At 39.5% G+C, this 20,000-nt stretch overlaps 1 protein-coding gene across 6 annotated transcripts in view; it reads left to right on the forward strand.

Annotated features, from left to right (window-relative positions):
• The first annotated feature begins 437 nt into the window (after positions 1-437).
• Positions 438-20,000, forward strand: part of LOC127415731 (1-phosphatidylinositol 4,5-bisphosphate phosphodiesterase beta-4-like) — a 90,125-nt gene continuing 70,562 nt past the window's right edge. For 2 of the 6 annotated variants that reach the window (XM_051654587.1, XM_051654592.1), the window contains exons 1-3: positions 438-586; positions 3,428-3,472; positions 11,207-11,271. The gene's annotated coding sequence lies outside the window, so the exon portion shown is untranslated. Of the gene's footprint in view, positions 587-613; positions 714-833; positions 874-895; positions 977-2,023; positions 2,042-3,427; positions 3,473-11,206; positions 11,272-20,000 lie in introns of those variants that run through there. The other 4 variants (XM_051654588.1, XM_051654590.1, XM_051654591.1 and 1 more) reach the window with 4 other exon arrangements.

Here is a 20,000-nt window from a genome sequence, read left to right on the forward strand (position 1 = left end):
ATATAGATATACTGATAGATAGACAGGCAGATAGATAGATAGATAGATAGATAGATAGATAGATAGACAGGCAGATAGATAGATAGATAGACTGACAGATAGACAGGCAGATAGACAGATAGATAGATAGACTGACAGATAGACAGGTAGACTGATAGATAGACAGGTAGATAGATAGATAGACTGATAGATAGACAGGCAGATAGATAAGATAGATAGACAGGCAGGCATATAGATATATATACTGATAGATAGACAGGTAGATAGATAGATAGACTGATAGATAGACAGGCAGATAGATAAGATAGATAGACAGGCAGGCATATAGATATATATACTGATAGACAGACAGGCAGATAGATAGACAGACAGATGATAGAGAGAGAGAGAGACGGACACACACACCGCTTGAGGGCGAGTGAAACACACACTGGAGAATAAAGACAGAAAGAGAGACAGACAGACAGACAGCATCTGGACTGAGGAGGGGGTGAGACAGCAGCATCATCATCTTCATCAGCGCGAGGACACTGTGACTGTCACTGATTTCCTGCAGCGGCGTCTGGAGCTCCAGCATCACCCGCCTGTAAGCGCCTGTTTTCATCGTTCCAGGGAATTCTGGGGCTTTTCCTGGGAATATTGCGTGGGGGGTTTGCAAACAATGTCTGATGATGGAACGCACGAGACTAGCTGAGCGTGTCGCGCGCAGCACGGTGTGTGTTATTGGACAGATTTGATGTGTTTTTGTCGCTTTAATGGGGTAAATGAAAGTGTCGTTCCTTTAGCTTCTGAGGCTAGCTGGCTAACATTGCTACTCCATACAGAGAGAGAGAGAGAGAGACAAGATGACAAATTTATGCAACAAACCTCTAGGTGATGTATTTAAACAGCTGCAGCAGTTGTTGCATGAAATATTCACGGGTTTTTAACGCTGAGCACTTTTCCTTCCTGTAAGCGGTTAGGATGCATTTAAAGGGTATGTTAAAACTGCGGGTTAAAACTAAGTTGCATGCTTAAATGTACTGTGTGTGTGTGTGTGTGTGTGTGTGTGTGTGTGTGTGTGTAAGCTGGCCTCATGTTTTTCCCAGACCAGATAACGCTGGATAAAAACTGACACTAATGTTGTGCATTACGTAATGTCGATTGCATTAAATGTATCTGCGATCTTCACCATGTAGAGATGCACACACACTGTAGGCCTGTTTGAGAGCAAAACAACTGTAGAAGACTTGTGGATATTTGTGGTTTCTACTGTTTTGAACTAGAAGAACTATGCAATGCAATGCAGATCTTATATTTGGCGCAGATAGGGAAATGCATTTATGTAGGGCAATGCAATATAGAATCTACACATTATAATCTCATGCATGTAATTTAATCTTTACTGTACATGTACATCTGTTAAACATCCTGATATCTGGCTGTCCTAACTATCCATTGCCTTTTGCATGTTGTTTTGAACTGCTCAAAATGTATTTCTTTAACCAAAGTCATAATTGACCTGAAGATAGTAAAAATGCAAAAAAAGCAATGTAAACATCCTTAAAACAAGAAACATTTAGTCAACATGAAAAGCAAAACTGATTTCCATATTAAGAGTTGTTTTCAGAGAAAATGTCTTGAATAAACATGTGTTTTGTCCTTTTTTTCCTTCACTTTTTCTAGCTAATTTTATTGAGGTTTATGCTTAAAACAGATGTAGCATGCACGTATTTAAGACATATTTTCAAGTTGTTTTATCTCATGCAGATCACTTTTTTCATATAAAAGTATCTTGTTTTTAAGGATGTTTAGATTTTTAATTTTTTTCATTGAAAAACGAGACCAAATACTGAATATAGTTTTAACAGTGCATGTTCGTTGGATTCAGACGTGTTCTGTCCGTCACACCTGCTCCTGTGAGCATGCTCGCTCTCTGCCACCTGTTCACATGAACACGCAGGTGGAATGTCAGGATGTCACGTGGAAACGTGTCAGTTAATTCACTCATGAACAGTATTCTATAATGGAGTGTGCATGAACAGCACGTGTCATCATAGAGGTAACTGATGTGTTTCATTTGTGAAGTTGTTGAAGGGTTTTACAGAATCTAATCTAATGCACGAAACTCATTTTAGACAACAGGAATGTATGTTCCAGTTTTGACATGTTGAAGATGGTCTTATTTTGCTGATTAACACAAACAAACGCTGTAAGTCTGAGCTGTAAATGTCATATGTCGAGGTAGATTTACCTGAACTGAATTGTGTGATGTTAGTGTGTGGACAGAAGCATTGATGATGCACTGAAGACAGCTTTAAGATTATAAAGACAGTCTTGTCATTTTTATCATTATTTACTGAATGCAATATATGTATGTGGAATTTTATCATCTTAATGTTTCATTGTATCTGAACGTTTGATGTGATCGTATAATGTTTCATTCTGTTTTTACATGTCCATTTTGTTAATCCATATCAAGATTTTAGGATAAAATGTCGTTTTTCATTTGCTGTAACTGGTCACCATTTCTTTAAGTTTCTTTTGCCTTCACTAGTTCATTTCAATGGTCCTGTGATGTGACAAATGAATTTGTCTAAGAACAGATATTCTCTCTATTAATATGAGCTCATAAAAGCTGTGTGAATAATAATTATAACAGATTATTCTGTTTTAAACCGTTGAAATGTCAACTCTCCATCTATAATCATAACTCACAGAAATACAGTGACTCTTATTATATCAACAAGTCAGGACTTTCCTCTGTTAGTAGAATGAGCGATAAATGTCCTGAAATCTATCTATCTAGATCAGAATCGTCCCATTTGCGCAGTTGGTTTTAATTATTCTTATTCATCTAAATCAGTTGATATTGAAGCAGATTTCCCCATTTAAATGGTTTCAAAAGTACTGACCGAATCTTTGCTGTCATACATCAAAACGTTTCAGTGTCTCATTATAGTTGGAAAAATTCAAGCTTGAAAATATCTAGATTAGAGCTTCAGTGTCAAAGGTTTTTAATATTAGCCATCATATCAGTTATTGGCCATATGAACAACAATTATTGGTTCCATGTCAGATGTTCATAATGGAGAAACTTTAATTCCAGTGAAATATTTGCTCACCATGGTTACAGATGGGCTTGTTTTATAATGTATTATAATATAATATTTTCAGGAACATGGTTTTCTTCTTTTATGGTGTGTGTGTTTTCCTGCTTGTGTGTTATTGTGGAATGCTCATCTGTGTTTGTGCTGTAGGGCTCATGCATTATTATTTTGTAATTAGCAGATGTAAACACACACACACAGTGAGTCACTGGCGTTCGCTGTTATTGTTCATACAGCGGTCTGATAATACACATCATCTCATGTCTTGATTTTGACTGTCTGCAGGCGATCAGTGGACACATATTCCACATATTCAGTGTTTGTGTTTCTCTTCACAGGAATGAAGATGTCGCTCGTCCCTTGAATTCATTTCTGCTGAACTGGTGAGTTTAACTGTGTGACTTAATAGTTGGTCAATGCGGGTAACGCAGAGGTTGTAGGTTCAAACCCCAAACGGGCGATCCGTTCGAGGACGACCCTTAATTTGATCAAACTCTGAGGATTAAACGTCCGTGTGTAACTCATCCTGCACGCTGAAGTTTAATGATTAGTGTCAGAGATTTGTTGGAATCACTATGAGTGATAGTAAAAGGGATGCTTCAACAGCACTGTGATGCTTTTCTCATATTGTACAGCAGATTGTGTGTGTGATTTAGTTCAGTCCTCTAGAAGTTTGCATGACCTGCATCATCGGTTGTCAATGATTTGTTGGTGTTGTGGTGAATGTTTGGTCTGGTTGTGTTGTTGAATATGATCGATGTTTATGAGTAGCATGAGAACTTTGATTGTCAGTGAGACAAACGGATGCAGAAATATTTTACTGCTGAAGATTTACAGTCACAGAGCTGGTACTCTGTCAAACATCATTATTACATCATACATAAGCAGTGAGCGCTCGCATCACAGAGAGTTTGTTGTGTTTCAGTGGGGAAAGATTAAAGGAAACACCTGTTTTTTGGAGTTACATGTAACAACCATGAGCTCATTAACATATGACTTCATTTACATGTCAACACCTCTTCAGTATGCAGTCAGCTGGGGTGCTGTTACTCATTTCATATGCAAAGAGGCTAACCAATCAGCTTTGGGTCATTTACATGTAGGTCACTTCCTATTGAAACAGAGAGTTGGGCTGGGACATATCGAAGAGCTCATGCCTACTTCGTTTCGTTTTTTATAGTCAATTAGGGCTGTCACGATTATGTCATTTGGCTGACGATTAATCTCCGCAGAGTAATTGGGCGTCTCTTCCTCAGTGTCACAGTTCATATAATCTCACAACAACCAAGAACATTCGCCACTATGCCAACGCTAAAGTCAAGTGAAACCCGAGTGCTTTGCGTGCACTGTCAAAATCTTCATGTATATTTTCACCGGAGTTTGGCATGAACGTCCACAGACGACGCTTCATCTTCAGGAGCTGCTCTGAAAAGTGAGACGCTCAGAGTTCATTTGGAGTTCTCATATAATGCAGTAACACTGCAGAATAAGACACAAGCGTGCCGTTCATGACATTTCTGTATTCGCTTCAGATTCCCTTATTTGGAGAGTAAAATGTGGTTGAAATTTGAAGTGCACAATCTCACATAATCACGGTTCGATCAAATAATCGCGATCAGGCAATTAAGGATTAATCACGACAGGCCTATAGTCAATAATCTTTAGTTTACGTCACAGCTGTGAACATGATTTGCTACTTGCTGTTATTGCTCAGAGGCAGGTGGAATCAGGGGAGGCACGTTCTGACTCTTAAGAGCATTTGATTGGACAACAATCTGTGTAGTGTGAGATGATGTCATCAGTATGTTTTCTGGGAAGAGAAGGACTGTAAATGTTCGTTATTAACAATTCTTATTGATTCCGTTCATAAGACATACAAACACAACATAAAATACGGAATCAATCATATATATTAACCACCCCCCACCCGACACACACATGCACTGCAGTGGTCACCAACAATTACAACATAAATATAAAAATATATACTTTCAAAAAACAGCAAGAATGCACATACACATCAAACTAGAAATCCCTCTCCACTGCCCTTCCAAAGACTGTAAATGTTAAGTGTAAAAAGTGAATTTTGCCAATAGCCAACAGACATGAACTTTTGTTTTCATGGGGTGTTTAAGCTGAACGTTTGCACGCAAACGAAGGAGGCATCACTCTTTTCCTTTTGGCCCCATCTGGACGTATGAGAAGGCATGTTAACCCAATAATACATGAATCTGATCGAAGTGAATTCATCTTGAAGCTGTTATTGCAGCATGAACAGCTTGTAAACAGTTGACCTGTGACCCGTGTGATTGCTGACACCGGCCCGTGACCCGTCCAGCATGTGTACCTGTGAGCGTCTCTGCAGTCATTGTTCCTGGACGGCAGACGGCTAAAAATACCTCCGCACAGAGCGAAGTGAAAGCTATTATCTGCATTTCTAATTCCGTCGCCCCTGTTGGAAAGTGCCGTTCACTGCTGGGAGCGTCACATGTGGACATAATTTGCACTTCCAATTAAACCTTCGACCTTTGTGCTATAACTCAAACGTGACTTCTGTATGTCGTCACATTCACGTCTATTATTACTCGTGTGCAGCAGTACAGGACTCGTTATGGAGACACGTTTTGAGGCCTGCATGTGACCTGTACGCTGTGGCGTTTATCTAGTGAATTGAATCTCTGAATGAAGATTCATTAGTGTGTAACCGGATCTCAGTGCACCTCTGATCTGAGGTCATGTGACAGCCCGAGAGATCACATGACACATAAGAGGAGATCTGCTTTTGTTCTGAGTATGCATACTACAGACTTCTACTAGAAGTGCAGTATGTACCCTACTGTGTGTAGAATGTGATGTTTCCCTTAAGCACGGGAACTTCACAGATCTTCAGTGTGTCTGATATCAGCACATTGTCTACATGATTTATTCTGCTCTGAAGATGATCATTGACTTTAAAGTCTCTTTATTTGTTAATGAGCCGGAGGGTGGAAGTGATCAGCTGTTCACGCTGTCATTACAGCTAACATACTAAATATGTTTTATTAAAATTTTTCACTAGTGGAGATTTATGGTTCACAAACAAGTTTTGTGAGATCTTATAAGAGTGATATTTGTCAGATGAGCGCTGCTGCTCAAAACGGCTTTAAATTATGATTCAGGTTTGTTTTCCAGTAAATTCACTTCTAGCAATAATCAATATTAAATGACTTGAACTGTTAGTGATCAATATTCTGAAGTCAAGAATACACACTGATTCAACAGCATCACAGCTGCTCACTCGTTCTGTTCATTTGAACACACACACACACACATCTGTGTGTCAACACTGTCAGATATTCATGACGACATGTTAAAATCATGTGAAATCACAGTTAACAGGTCAACATGCTCACATAGGCTCTGCTGGGGTTTATAGTTGGTTTTTATCATTTTAATTAATTGTGCTCATGTTTTCTGTGATTTAGTCATAAACATATCAACAACGTCACACAAGCTTTTAAGAAATAGTTTAAGATTTTCCAATAATTTCCCTCATTTTAAACAGGTCCTTTTTTAGTGTCAGTGCAATTAAATATCGATATATATCACGATACTTTTCCTCACGATATTGCATCGACACTATTGATCCATGTATCTGTATTTCTATTGAACTGTTTGTGCGTTCACATCATGTCCAGCATTTCAATAAAGATGCAGCAGCTGGTGTAAATAAGTGCAAACTCTGAAAGTGATGTTCCTCAGTGCGGTCAGAGACACGAGAGAGACCGAAACTGAACCCGTTTCTCTCACGGACACGCTGAAACTCTCTCACGCGTTTGACACGAGATCACTTTGTTGATTCCTAAAATCCCAAGATCACTCTTTTTCTCTCTGTACAACTCTCTACAGTGTGTGTAAATCACTCACATATGTGACTAAATAAACATTCAGATTCACTCTGCAGTGATTGAGTATTATAGTGATGAAGATGTTCAGCATCCAGATCTTTTCACTGTGTGTTCAGAGTTAAAGTTTAGTTTGACTCGTTCTGTGTAATGAGTGTCCAAAGATGAGATCCACACAATCCATTTGTCATTGAATTATGTCTCTTTAAATATTATTTCTCTTCATTACTGTCAGTTATTGATCAAAACAACCAATAGAAACATTTCATTTGAATCACTCATAACACAGATGAGGTAAAGAAGCCATTCGACCAAAATAAACACTTCTTAAAGAGACAGTACCGCTTTAGCACTTGTTCTACATATCAATGGAAATACTTGTAAATAGTACAAATTAGCATGAAAACAACAAACATATATATATATATATATATATATATATATATATATATATATATATATATATATATATATATTATAAATGCAATTTCAAGACATCACATTTTTGGATGGAATACATTAGGGCTGGTATCACCAGCCACGTCATGATATGATATGTATTGCAATACATCACACAATATATCGTGATTCTATTTCGCTTTTAATTTTAATTAATTTGGTTATATTTCAGTTCTAATGTCCATTTGTATTTACATACAGTATGAAAGAAATTCTCTTTCAGCTAATGCTGTTAATTATACAGGGGATCTTTTAACTTGTTAAATTACGGACGTGCACTATACATTTTACACATTTTATTTTATCATTAGTTTTTTCAGCATTTTGGTGACATTTTAGCTTTTTTAAAGATATAGTCCATGTATTACATCAATAAACATGATGTATTGAAATCTGTGTCAATCTGCGCATCTTATCACGTGACTTGTTGAGCGCGTTACCATGGAGACGTAGCACATGTGGAGGCTTCACGCCACCCACCGCGGCAACCACGCACAACTCACCACACGCCCCACCGAGAGTGAGAACCACATTATAGCGACCACGAGGAGGTTACCCCATGTGACTCTACCCTCCCTAGCAACCGGGCCAATTTGGTTGCTTAGGAGACCTGGCTGGAGTCACTCAGCATGCCCTGGATTCGAACTCGTGAACTAGCGAAGCCAGCGTCTTTACCACTGAGCTACCCAGGCCCCCCGGTCGAATGACTTCTGATGTGATTAGAATTAAATGTTTCTTTTGTTGTTTTTGATAAATAACTGACTGTAGAGAACAGAAAGGATATTATTAAACATTATTAAACAACAAATGGTTTGATTGGATCTAGTCTTTGGATTCATATCACACAGAAAGAGTCAAAACTTTTACTCTCAGCACGCAGTGAAAAGATCTCGATGCTGAACTTCTTCACCACTACACCACTCAAACACTGGTGAATGAAATCTAAAATATTACCAGCCAGTGGATAATCACTGATTTGTAGCAAATGGGAAGTATTTACACATATATGATTTTAGGGGATTGCAGATAGAAAGGAAGAGTGATCTTGGCATTTTTAAGAATCAACATTTGGGATCGTACAAATAAAGATTAAGTGGAAAATCAATATTTTTGCCCGACCCGAGATCCAAACACGTGAGAGAGGTCCAGCATGTCCATGAGAGAAACCGTGAATCCTGCTGGATAAGTTTGTCTCTTTTGTGCCTCATAGAAGCGTCTCTGACCACACCGAAAATATCACAGTATATCACGATACATGGATCTAAATATCGATACAGTATCATGAGAAACATTAGCGCAATATATCGATATTTGATTGTATTGACACAGCCCTAGAATACATGGAGTTTATATATTTTTAAAAAGCTTAAATGTAGGGGGGTCTGGGTATCTCAGCGAGTATTGACGCTGACTACCACACCTGGAGTCGCGAATTCGAATCCAGGGTGTGCTGAGTGACTCCAGCCAGGTCTCCTAAGCAACCAAATTGGCCCGGTTGCTAGGGAGGGTAGAGTCACATGGGGTAACCTCCTCGTGGTCGCTATAATGTGGTTCTCACTCTCGGTAGGGCGCGTGGTGAGTTGTGCGTGGATGCTGTGGTGAATAGCGTGAAGCCTCCACACGCGCTATGTCTCCGTGGTAACACGCTCAACAAGCCACATGATAAGATGCGCGGATTGACGGTCTCAGACGTGGAGGCAGCTGAGATTCGTCCTCCACCACCCGGATTGAGGCGAGTCACTACACCACCACGAGGACTTAGAGCGCATTGGGAATTGGGCATTCCACATTGGGGAGAAAAAAAAAAAAAAGCTTAAATGTGACCAAAATAATGATAAAATAACATTTGTCAAATTAATATTTCCATAATTTACCAAGTTAAAAGGTCCCCATATAATCAACAGCATTAGCTGAAAGAGAATTTCTTTCATACTGTATGTAAATACAAATGGACATTAGAACTCAAATATACGCAAATGAATTAAAATTGAAAGCTTGTAATTGAATCACGAAATTGTGATATATTGTGATATATTTAATGTTTCGTGAGGTGGCTGGCGATACCCTGTCCTTTTAGTATCTTAAAACATTAGAAAAAAATATATATCTGCGTTAAAACGTGATATACAGAATATTATTTTGTCAAAACTCTTTGAGCTGAAAATCTGTTTGAATCAGTCCTGTATTTCCAGTTTGTAATGGTTTATTCTTGATTAAAGTGATTGAAGTATTTGACATGACTGTGCAGATTAGTTCTGAACACATTCATTCAAAATACGAGTTTTTCATTTCTGTATTTCTGTTTATGTTTCTGGATGTAAATTGTCAACTGTCAGTTTTGTTTTACTCGTTATTATTATTCTACATTATTTTGACACAGATAATTCTAAACTTTGATCTTGAATGTGTTTATAAGATGTTTGTTTGTCTCGTTTCACTAACACTGGCGTCATGAGTTTGTCATTCTGTCGTTAACGGATTAATGTTCTCTCACGCTGTGGGATTATCAGACGCTTTAATCAGAGAATATTTGTCGCCTCGCCTGATGTTACCTGAAATAACAGCATTTAAAGTATAAAAATAAACAGCTGTCATTACGTGGATTTAACAGAGTAAAAGAACAGAACAGAGAGGATTTGATGAAACGCTTTAATCATCTCTCACAGATTGATCAACAGATTCTGAACGTTCACAACTCTTTCTGTTCTTTATTATAATATCTGTCCTGTGACCTCAGCGTGACCCTTGTGTGATGGGGCGGGGCAAGTTTGTGAGTGTGGGTGGGCTCATGGTTGTGATGTCATAATTATGTTGTTTTTACAGTAAATGATCTGAACTGAAGTGGAAGTTTAAAATCCTTCATGTGACTCTTTCAGGTTGTTCTAGATCAGTGGTTCCCAACCCTGTTCCTGGAGGCCCCACAACACTGCACATTTCTGACACACCCCATTAATGAGCTGATGAGATGAATCAGGTGTGTTATCCAAAATGTGTAGTGTTAGGGGCCTCCAGGAACAGGGTTGGGAACCTGAATGATTTTACAGTTCACTGTCAGTCCAGATGGATTGTCAGCACACACACCGTATAAACACATGATGATGATGATGATGATGATGATGATGACACTAAACTCTGAAGTTTATCAAGAGCACTCAGAAGACTGCTGCACTTCGAGTGCTCGACATGTTGAACATCACTGATTGAGCAGCTGTTGCTGACACTTTTCTAGGGAAGATAAAACAAGTGTGTGAGTGAGACATCGACAGACGGCACGCTTGTTTTGTTTTATTTCACACTGTTATCTTCAGCATCACTCGGTGTGTTTGATGTGACCGTGTCGAGCGTTTTAAAGCTGATTTTCAGTTTAATGTTTAGACAAACTATCAGTAATCCACTGGAAGTTTGTGACACTTTCAGAACATGTTGACAACTTCTGACTCCACCAATGGAGTGAGTTTGGGGGCGGGACTATCTGCTTGTCTGACCTATGGCAGATGGGGGCGTGTTCAGGAAACCTGTTTAAAATCAGTAATTATTTACTCAGTGTACTTATTTACAGTCAGCATGAAACAGTGTTCTCAACCCATTTTAATTCCGTAATGTGACTTCCATAATATTTCCAAGTAAAACACAATATTCAGTGAGAATAAATAAAGAAGATGTGCACTGATGAATCACTCACAATAACACCTTGAAACGTAAAGTCAATAGTAATGTCATGTTGACTTTTAAAGGTGTTTTAACTTAATGTTTGTTTGTTTTCTTGTTTTGCAGAAAGTGATTCACTCCTCTCTGTAGCCGGTCAGATTGTTCACGTTTGAACTTCTTTCTTCTGCCCGGTAAGAGCGTCTTCAGTGTTCAGCTCCGTAAATAATAAACTGTGTTATTGCTCAGACAGTATTAAAGGGACAGTTCACCCAAAAATGAAAATTCTCTCATCATTTACTCATCCTCATGTCATCCCAGATGTGTATGACTTTCTTTCTTTTTTTGGAGCTTCAAAGTTCTGGTCACCATTCACTTGCATTGTATGGATCTACAGAGCTGAAATATTCTTCTAAAAATCTTCATTTGTGTTCTGCAGAAGAAAGAAAGTCATACACATCTGGGATGGCATGAGGGTGAATAAATGATGAGAGAATTTTCATTTATGGATGAACTATCCCTTTAATGTGGAACAAACATCTCTCTCAGGCTTTCTGTGTGTAATTTGTTCCTGGTCATTTGCTAGTAAACTGAATTAAATGACTTTAATTATCAGCGTTTGATCCACGTTTGCGCAGTCATCAAACAAACAAGGTTAGTGCGTATAATCTTCTTTATTAGCTCTGCCTGCTTTCTGTCAAACATCAGCTGATAAACAGCAAATCAAATGAGATCCGCCCCATGACGCGACCAGAGCTGAACATTTGCATTTGACGGTTCTCTTTGTCAGAGGATGTTTCCTGTAAAACACTTGTGAGTCTGATCAGAATCAGAATCAGAATCGCTTTATTGCCAAGTATACTTACACATACAAGGAATTTGTCTTGGTGACAGGAGCTTCCAGTGCACAACAATACAAAAACAATACAAAAACAGCAGCAAGACATAGATAATAATAAAAAATTAAAAAATAGTTGTACACATACGTACATACACACACAGACACACACATACACATACGTAGTGCAATCTAATACAAATCTGTTATGTACAGTGTAAATGTTTTGTTTGATTTTTTTCCAGAGGAATGTAATGGCAGAAGAGGTTGGATGTGTTGAATAAATATAAGAAAGACTAAGTTGTGTATTGCACATAGTTATTGCTCAATGGGGCAGTTTTAACTGTTCATGAGATGGATAGCCTGAGGGGAAAAACTGTTCCTGTGCCTGACGGTTCTGGTGCTCAGAGCTCTGAAGCGTCGGCCAGAAGGCAACAGTTCAAAAAGGTAGTGGGCAGGGTGAGTGGGGTCCAGAGTGATTTTTCCAGCCTTTTTCCTCACTCTGGAAGTGTATAGTTCTTGAAGGGGGGGCAGGGGGCAACCAATAATCCTCTCAGCAGTCCGAACTGTCCTTTGTAGTCTTTTGATATCCAATTTCGTAGCTGAATCAAAAAGACAGTTATTGAAGTGCAGAGGACAGACTCAATGACTGCTGAGTAAAACTGTATCAGCAGCGCCTGTGGCAGGTTGAACTTCCTCAGCTGGTGAAGGAAGTACAACCTCTGCTGGGCCTTTTTCACAATGGAGTCAATGTGGGTCTCCCACTTCAGGTCCTGTGAGATGGTAGTGCCCAGGAACCTGAATGACTCCACTGCTGCCACAGTGCTGTTCAGAATGGTGAGGGGGGACAGTGTTGGGGTGTTCCTCCTAAAGTCCACTATCATCTCCACCGTTTTGAGCGTGTTCAGCTCAAGGTTGTTTTGACTGCACCAGACAGCCAGCTGTTCAACCTCCCTTCTGTATGCAGACTCATCGTCATCTCGGATGAGGCCGATGACAGTGGTGTCGTCTGCAAACTTCAGGAGCTTGACAGAGGGGTCCTTGGCGATGCAGTCATTGGTGTAGAGGAGAAGAGTAGTGGGGAGAGCACACATCCCTGGGGGGCACCAGTGCTGATTGTACAGGTGCTAGAAGTGAGTTTCCCCTGTCTCACAAGCTGCTGCCTGTCTGTCAGAAAGCTGGTAATCCACTGACAGATAGACATGGGAACAGAGAGTTGGTGTAATTTAGTCTAGAGAATAGCTGGGATGATGGTGTTGAAAGCCGAACTGAAGTCCACAAAAAGGATTATTGTATATGTTGCTGATCTGTCCAGATGTTGCAGGATATGATGCAATCCCATGTTGACTGCATCATCCACAGACCTGTTTGCTCGATAAGCAAATTGAAGGGGATCTAGAAAGGGTCCAGTGATGTCATTCAGGCGGGCCAACACCAGTCTCTCAAATGACTTCATGACCTCAGATGTCAGGGCGACAGGTCTGTAGTCATTAAGTCCTGTGATTTTTGGTTTCTTTGGGACAGGAATGATGATTGAGCATTTGAAGCAGCATGGGACTTCACACTGCTCCAGTGATCTATTGAAGATCTGTGTGAAGATGGGGGCCAGCTGGTTAGCACAGGATCGAAGACACACTGGCGAAACACCTTCTGGGCCCTGTGCTTTCCTCATCTTTTGTTTCTGAAAGACATGGCTCACATCATCTTCACAGATCTTAAGTGCAGGTTGAGTAGCAGGAGGGGGAGGAGGGGGGTTGCAGGAGGTGTTGGTGTTTGTGTGAAGTGAAGGTCAGAGTGGGTGTGGGGTGTGAGATTGGGCCTTTCAAATCTGCAGTAGAACACATTCAGGTCATCAGCCAGTTGTTGGTCCACCACAGGGTTGGGGGTAGGAGTCCTGTAATTTGTGAGTTGTTTCATGCCACTCCACACTGATGCAGGGTCGTTAGATGAAAACTTGTTTTTTAGCTTCTCAGAGTATCTCCTTTTAGCCACTCTGATTTCCTTATTCAGTGTGTTCCTGGCCTGACTGTAGAAGACTTTATCCCCAACTCTGTAAGCATCCTCTTTGGCCTGATGAAGCTGCCTGAGTTCTGCTGTAAACCACGGTTTGTCGTTGTTGAATGTTAAATAAGTCCTAGTAGGAATGCACATATCCTCACAGAAACTGATATATGATGTCACAGTATATGTGAGCTCGTCCAGATTGGTGTCTGCAACCTCAAAAACACTCCAATCAGTGCAGTCAAGGCAGGCTTGTAGTTCCTGCTCTGCTTCATTGGTCCATCTCTTTACAGTCCTTACTACTGGCTTGGTTGATTTTAATTTCTGTCAGTAGTTTGGAAGATGATGAACCAGACAGTGATCAGAGAGTCCCAAAGCTGCTCTAGGAACAGAGCGATATGCATCCTTTATTGTTGTGTAGCAGTGGTCCAGTATATTTCTGTCTCTGGTTGGGTTCTGTGTCTGTGATTTGATCAGCCAGCTGTTGCAGCGCTGTGTTCACTCACGCGTTTGGTGCGATATAAACACTCGCCAGAATAAACGAGGAAAATTCCCGCGGCGAGTAGAAAGGCTTACAGTTAATAAAGAGCGCTTCCAAATTAGGACAGCACATCCTCTTTAACGTTGTTATATCTGTACACCAACCTTCATTGATGTAAAAGCATGTTCCACCGCCTCTCGTTTTCCCCGTTAACTCTGCGATGTGATCCGCTCTGAACAGCTGAAAGCCCGGCAGATGTAACGCGCTGTCCGGAATGGCTTCACTCAGCCAGGTTTCTGTGAAGCACAAGGCAGCAGAGGTTGAAAAGTCCTTGTTTGTACGGGTGAGGAGATGTAGTTTGTCCGTTTTGTTAGGAAGAGAGCGGAGATTTGCAAGATGAATGCTCGGCAGCGTTGTTTGAAAGCCCCGCCGACGGAGTTTGACCAGCGCACCGGCTCGTCTCCCTCGCCTGCGTCTCTTGAACAGCACAGCTGCGCCTCCAACTAAAATGTCTAGCAAAACGTCTGAATATTCAAAAACCGGGAAATGATTGTCTGGTACGTGCTGTCAAATGTTCAGCAGTTCGTCTCTGGTAAAACTGACTGGAAAAAGATTACTAAACACAGGATAAACAAACAAAAACAACAAAACAATAGGAGCGCTCCACACCGAGGTGGCCATCCGCGGCGCCATCTTGATGTATATCTGATGCAAATAAACATTTTTAAAGTATGCCACTCCTTTATAGTGTTTTTCCCTAACCACTGAAAAATAAATACATAAACAAATATTTCATTAAAACAAAGAAATTAAATTAAACCAATGAAGCCTTCAAGTGATTCAGTAGTAAACACCAGCTCAAGCTTTAAAGTCATTATTCAAGAGCCAGTGATCAAATAAAGATCAGAGTAAATAATGTTTACAGGAACAGCAGAAATTAAACATTTAAAAAGCAATCTAATGCAAAATAAAATTACTGACAATCTCTATTGTGTGATTATCAGATATCATTGTGATGAATGAACAGTGATATCAACTGTGATTAAAACATTATCTTGGTTCATTTAATCAGACTGACAAAAGTCAAGACATTGATTTATTTGATGATAACTGGACGCCACTCGCTGAATTAAACATGATGAGGTAATGTTTTAAGAATCATTGTCCAACAGGATCTTTTTACTTTACTGTTCTGTAATACTGTGATGAGAGTCATCACTGAATGCAATCGCAATAGTAAAAGTAAAACGTCTGGACGCGTTACAGTAACGAGAACTGGGGGGTAAAATGTGCTCATGTGTCCTGACAGTCATAATGCAAACAGTCTTGATATTTTCTTCATGCAGAATATATATCTGATATTCTTTTGTATTGATTTGTGGTTGAATATGACCAGGTTTCACGAGAATCACCCTGACAACAATGTAGCAGACTGTAGTACTGTTTGAAACATTTATTGTTACATTACTTCGAACTGTTTCACATACTGTTATAAAAGAGTGTGCAGTATACAGTAGATAAGAGTAACATCGGCTATTGTTAGCAATAAATGCATACGTTACTGTTGTAAGTAAGAATGAGTCAAATATTGACATGTTACAGGACAAACGTACTGCTGATGAACAAAAAAACGTGTAGGAAAAACCCTGATTTGTGTCATATTGAGAATTTGTTGTTAAAAATGAGTTGATTCACAGTACAGATGTAGTTTGAGGTCATATCTGTGTACTTAATAAAGATGAAGTGAGTTTTAATGGTCAGCCAGCAGTTTAATAGTTTCCCGTGTGAGTGTGTGAGGCGCTTCACTTTTCTGTCCGTGTTTATCCCATGAGGTAAATGATGATTAATTGCTGCTCTTGTGAGATTCATATTATTTTGACTTCTGGGAAGAGAATCAAGCAGTGAATAGATCTATAAATACAACATCATCCCGCTGGGATGCTGAAGTGCCGTCGTGAGACGTTCACTGTAAGTCATCGTGGCTCTTAGCGACTGACGAGGATGACGTTGCCATGGAGACGTGCCGTGTCAGAGCAGAGCAGCATCTGTTTGTCAAGAAAGCATTTGATAGATGAAGGAGGAACGGTCAATATAACGTCTGTTGTCTGTGCTGATCTCCTCTCACACCTCACAGTAAACAAGCGTGCGTGGATGAGTGATGTTCATGTGTTCACCTGAAATGACCTCGACCGGCTGATGTCTTCTCTAAAAGACTAGCATCATGCTCGTGGAGGAGCGACCAGCACGTCGAGCTGAGACATCATGGATCCATGTTTTTAGCATTCTAGCAATATTCTATATATTGAATTTATTCGTTTTGTTTATTGGATTTGAAGTTACTTTAAAAGTTGATTTTGAACCAAAGCCATTGTAGTCAGACAGATGTAAAGGTAAACAGAAGATGCAGCAGATATCTAGTTAATAATCAAGGCATGTTTTCCATTAAATGAGAAACATTTCAATATATAAAAAATAGCACTTTTATGATTTTGATTAATGATGCGAATGAATCACTGAATCAGAGTTTGCATTAAAATCATTTCATTGAAACGGAAAATTGAATTAAACTCACCAACTGATTTTCTGCTGAAGTTAAAATGAGAGACGCTATTAAAGCATCTATGTGTTAACGCTCTCATACTCATGATCACAAAACACAGATCAATCTGAACGATGAGACCCGTCTCATGTCACCCAAATAAAACGTGACAGATGGACCCATTATATATCTCATGAACTAATGTGTTTTATCTCATATTTATGAAAGAATTCAGATGAGAGTGTCATAACTGTTCCATATAAGTGCAGATCGACTCCTGTTCTGAGAGTTATTTACCCATAATGCTGTGTTCTTCTGTAAAAGGCAGCGTTCTATTTCTGTGTGTGTGGAAAATATTCTCTCTTTCTCTCTCTGGCCTTATCTGTGCGCTTCAGAGCGCCCGTTTGCTGTTCATGTTAGGTACATATTTGGGCAGAGATAATACAGGGGAATTGTGGAGTTTTCCGCTCGAGTGTTTCCGTATGCGAGTGCAGTAATGTGATCGACCTGTAGCGGCTCACAGATGTTATTATTAGTCACAACAATCACGTGCTTCTGTTCTCTCAGTGATCTAATGAGGACTGGAACAGACCGTCATCACAAGAGGGATTCTTCAGCTACAAACTATTTTATGTTTCAAGGCTTGACTTTTATTAAAACAATCAGATTTCAACTTTTACCAATATGAAGGGCACATTTAAACTGTCTTCATATTTAATTTGTGTGTGTGTGTGTGTGTGTGTGTGTGTGTGTTATGTATAGATTTATTCTTTCTTCCTTGTCCCAGACTTTCAGTCTTAAAGAGAGAGTTAAAAAAAATGAACATTCTGTCATCATTTACTGACCCTCATGTCATCCCAGATGTGTATGACTTTTTCTTCTGCTGAACACAAATGAAGATTTTTAGAAGAATATTTCAGCTCTGTAGGTCCATACAATGCAAGTGAATGGTGACCAGAACTTTGAAGCTCCATAAAGCACATAAAGGCAGCATAAAAGTAATCCATACGACTCCAGTGGTTTAATCCATGTCTTCAGAACTGATATGATAGGTGTGGCTGAGAAACAGATCAATATTTAAGTATTTTTTCTATCAATCTCCACCTTTGGCCTGAATGTGAAAGTAAAAGTCACTTCAAAACCAGAATGTAAAAGTGAAAGTGTAGATTTATAGTAAAAAAAAAAGACTTAAATATTGATCTGTTTCTCACCCACACCTATCATATCACTTCTGAAGACATGGATTAAACCACTGGAGTCTTATGTATTATTTTATGCTGCCTTTATGTGCTTTATGGAGCTTCAAAGTTCTGGTCACCACTCACTTGCATTTTATGGACCTACAGAGCTGAAATATTCTTCTAAACATCTTCATTTGTGTTCTGCTGAAGAAAGAAAGTCACACACATCTGGGACAGCATGAGGGTGAGTAAATGAGGAGATAATTTTCATTTTTGGGTGAACTGTTGCTTTCAACTATGAAAATCCATCACAAAATTTTAAAGGAATAGTTAACCAAAAAGTGAAAATTCTTTATTTATTCATCTTCATGTTGTTCCAAACCCATATCAAGTAATTTTGATTTGTCTAGTGCTTTTCACAATACACATAGTTTCAAAGCAGCTTTACAGAAAATGATGCTGTAACGTCTTGAAGGGGTCGTGTCATACTTTACTTATAATGTTAGTCATAATAAAGTATTAAATTACCTTTTTCCAGCCTGTCTGTGGCCCTCTTTAAGACCCTAACTCTAATCATTCTGTGAATGTGAAGGGTTTATAAATCTGTATCCAGCTGTAATCAACAGTCGACCCGGGTGTTTGTTTCTGTTGTCTGGCCGCTTTAAAACATATCCCGTGTAATGGGAAATACGGCTCGGAGACGCACCCCTGATCATTTCGCTGGTCGACCGAGGGAGGGCATCGCCCTCGACTGTTTTGCGGCTAAACTACGGAATAATAGTCGCCCGATGCGTTAAATTTGGCCAAAATACAGGACGTCCTGGCTAGCACGAGACAAAACATGCACTTTTGTGGCCCTTAAATCATTTGTCCATGTGCGGATTATAATGTGCTTGTAAGTTTCATTTAGATGTTTATCAGAAAGGATCTGAAAAGCACTTCTTGTGTTCGGCACCACATTTTCTGGACTTTCGTGTTTGGGAACAAAAGTTTCTCGTTGATATATTTCCCATTTGAATCAGTCAGGTTAAGAGCCTGTGTTTCTCCGGGATCCTCTGGAGCAGAGCTGTGGATCAGTTGATTGGGGATTCTTCAGGTTGGGGATTTTCAGTGAGCATCTCTGGATATATCAAGAGTTCAGCTGCAGATTCTTTGGGTGCTGAAACAGAGTTGAGCTGTTCTTTCAGATTATTGATGAGTTCATCTTTGGTGTGGAGTTCTGACCTTCTGCATTTCTGTCTTCTGTTAATTATCTTCCAAAAGTTGATTTGACTTCTCTCAGGTCTTCTTAAGTTTGCTGAAGTTCCTCTGACATCTCCTTTCTGTCTCTCTGCAGGTATTCAATCTCTTGTCTTAAATTCATGATGTCATTTGTAAGCTGTTCCGTGTTGTTGTTGTCTTTCAGATGGGACAATATTAATTCTTTTATCTACCTCTACCTCCAGAAGGGACAAATAGTCTTTCATTCTCGACATTGAAGCTGGAATTATAGTCGCTGCAGTCATCACCTTCTTTTGAACTACTGTATGGGAGAGGCATTAATATTCAAGTCTTTGTTGCCATATCGAATGAGATGTTCATCAGACAGTGTCAGTGTTTTTATTTGTTCAAAATCTTCTATGAAATCTTTGAGAGCAGACTCTGATCCCTGGACCATAATAGTGCCGTTTTGATACAGCTTCAAAGTCAAAATTCTTCAAATATCAAGATCTGTCTGCCTTTACTGACGCCTCTTTTCATGGTAAAGGTGAAGTGTTGGCAGAAGGCGGTGTGCTATAAAGGGCTGTTTTCAGTGTAAAAGTGCAGGTTGGTTATTATGACACTGTTTTTATGGTCAGCAAACAGTGTTCTGCTTCTGTCTGGAGCTGTCTTCTCAAAATGTA

The sequence above is a fragment of the Myxocyprinus asiaticus genome, chromosome 25, assembly GCF_019703515.2.
Source record: "Myxocyprinus asiaticus isolate MX2 ecotype Aquarium Trade chromosome 25, UBuf_Myxa_2, whole genome shotgun sequence".
NCBI lineage: Eukaryota > Metazoa > Chordata > Actinopteri > Cypriniformes > Catostomidae > Myxocyprinus > Myxocyprinus asiaticus.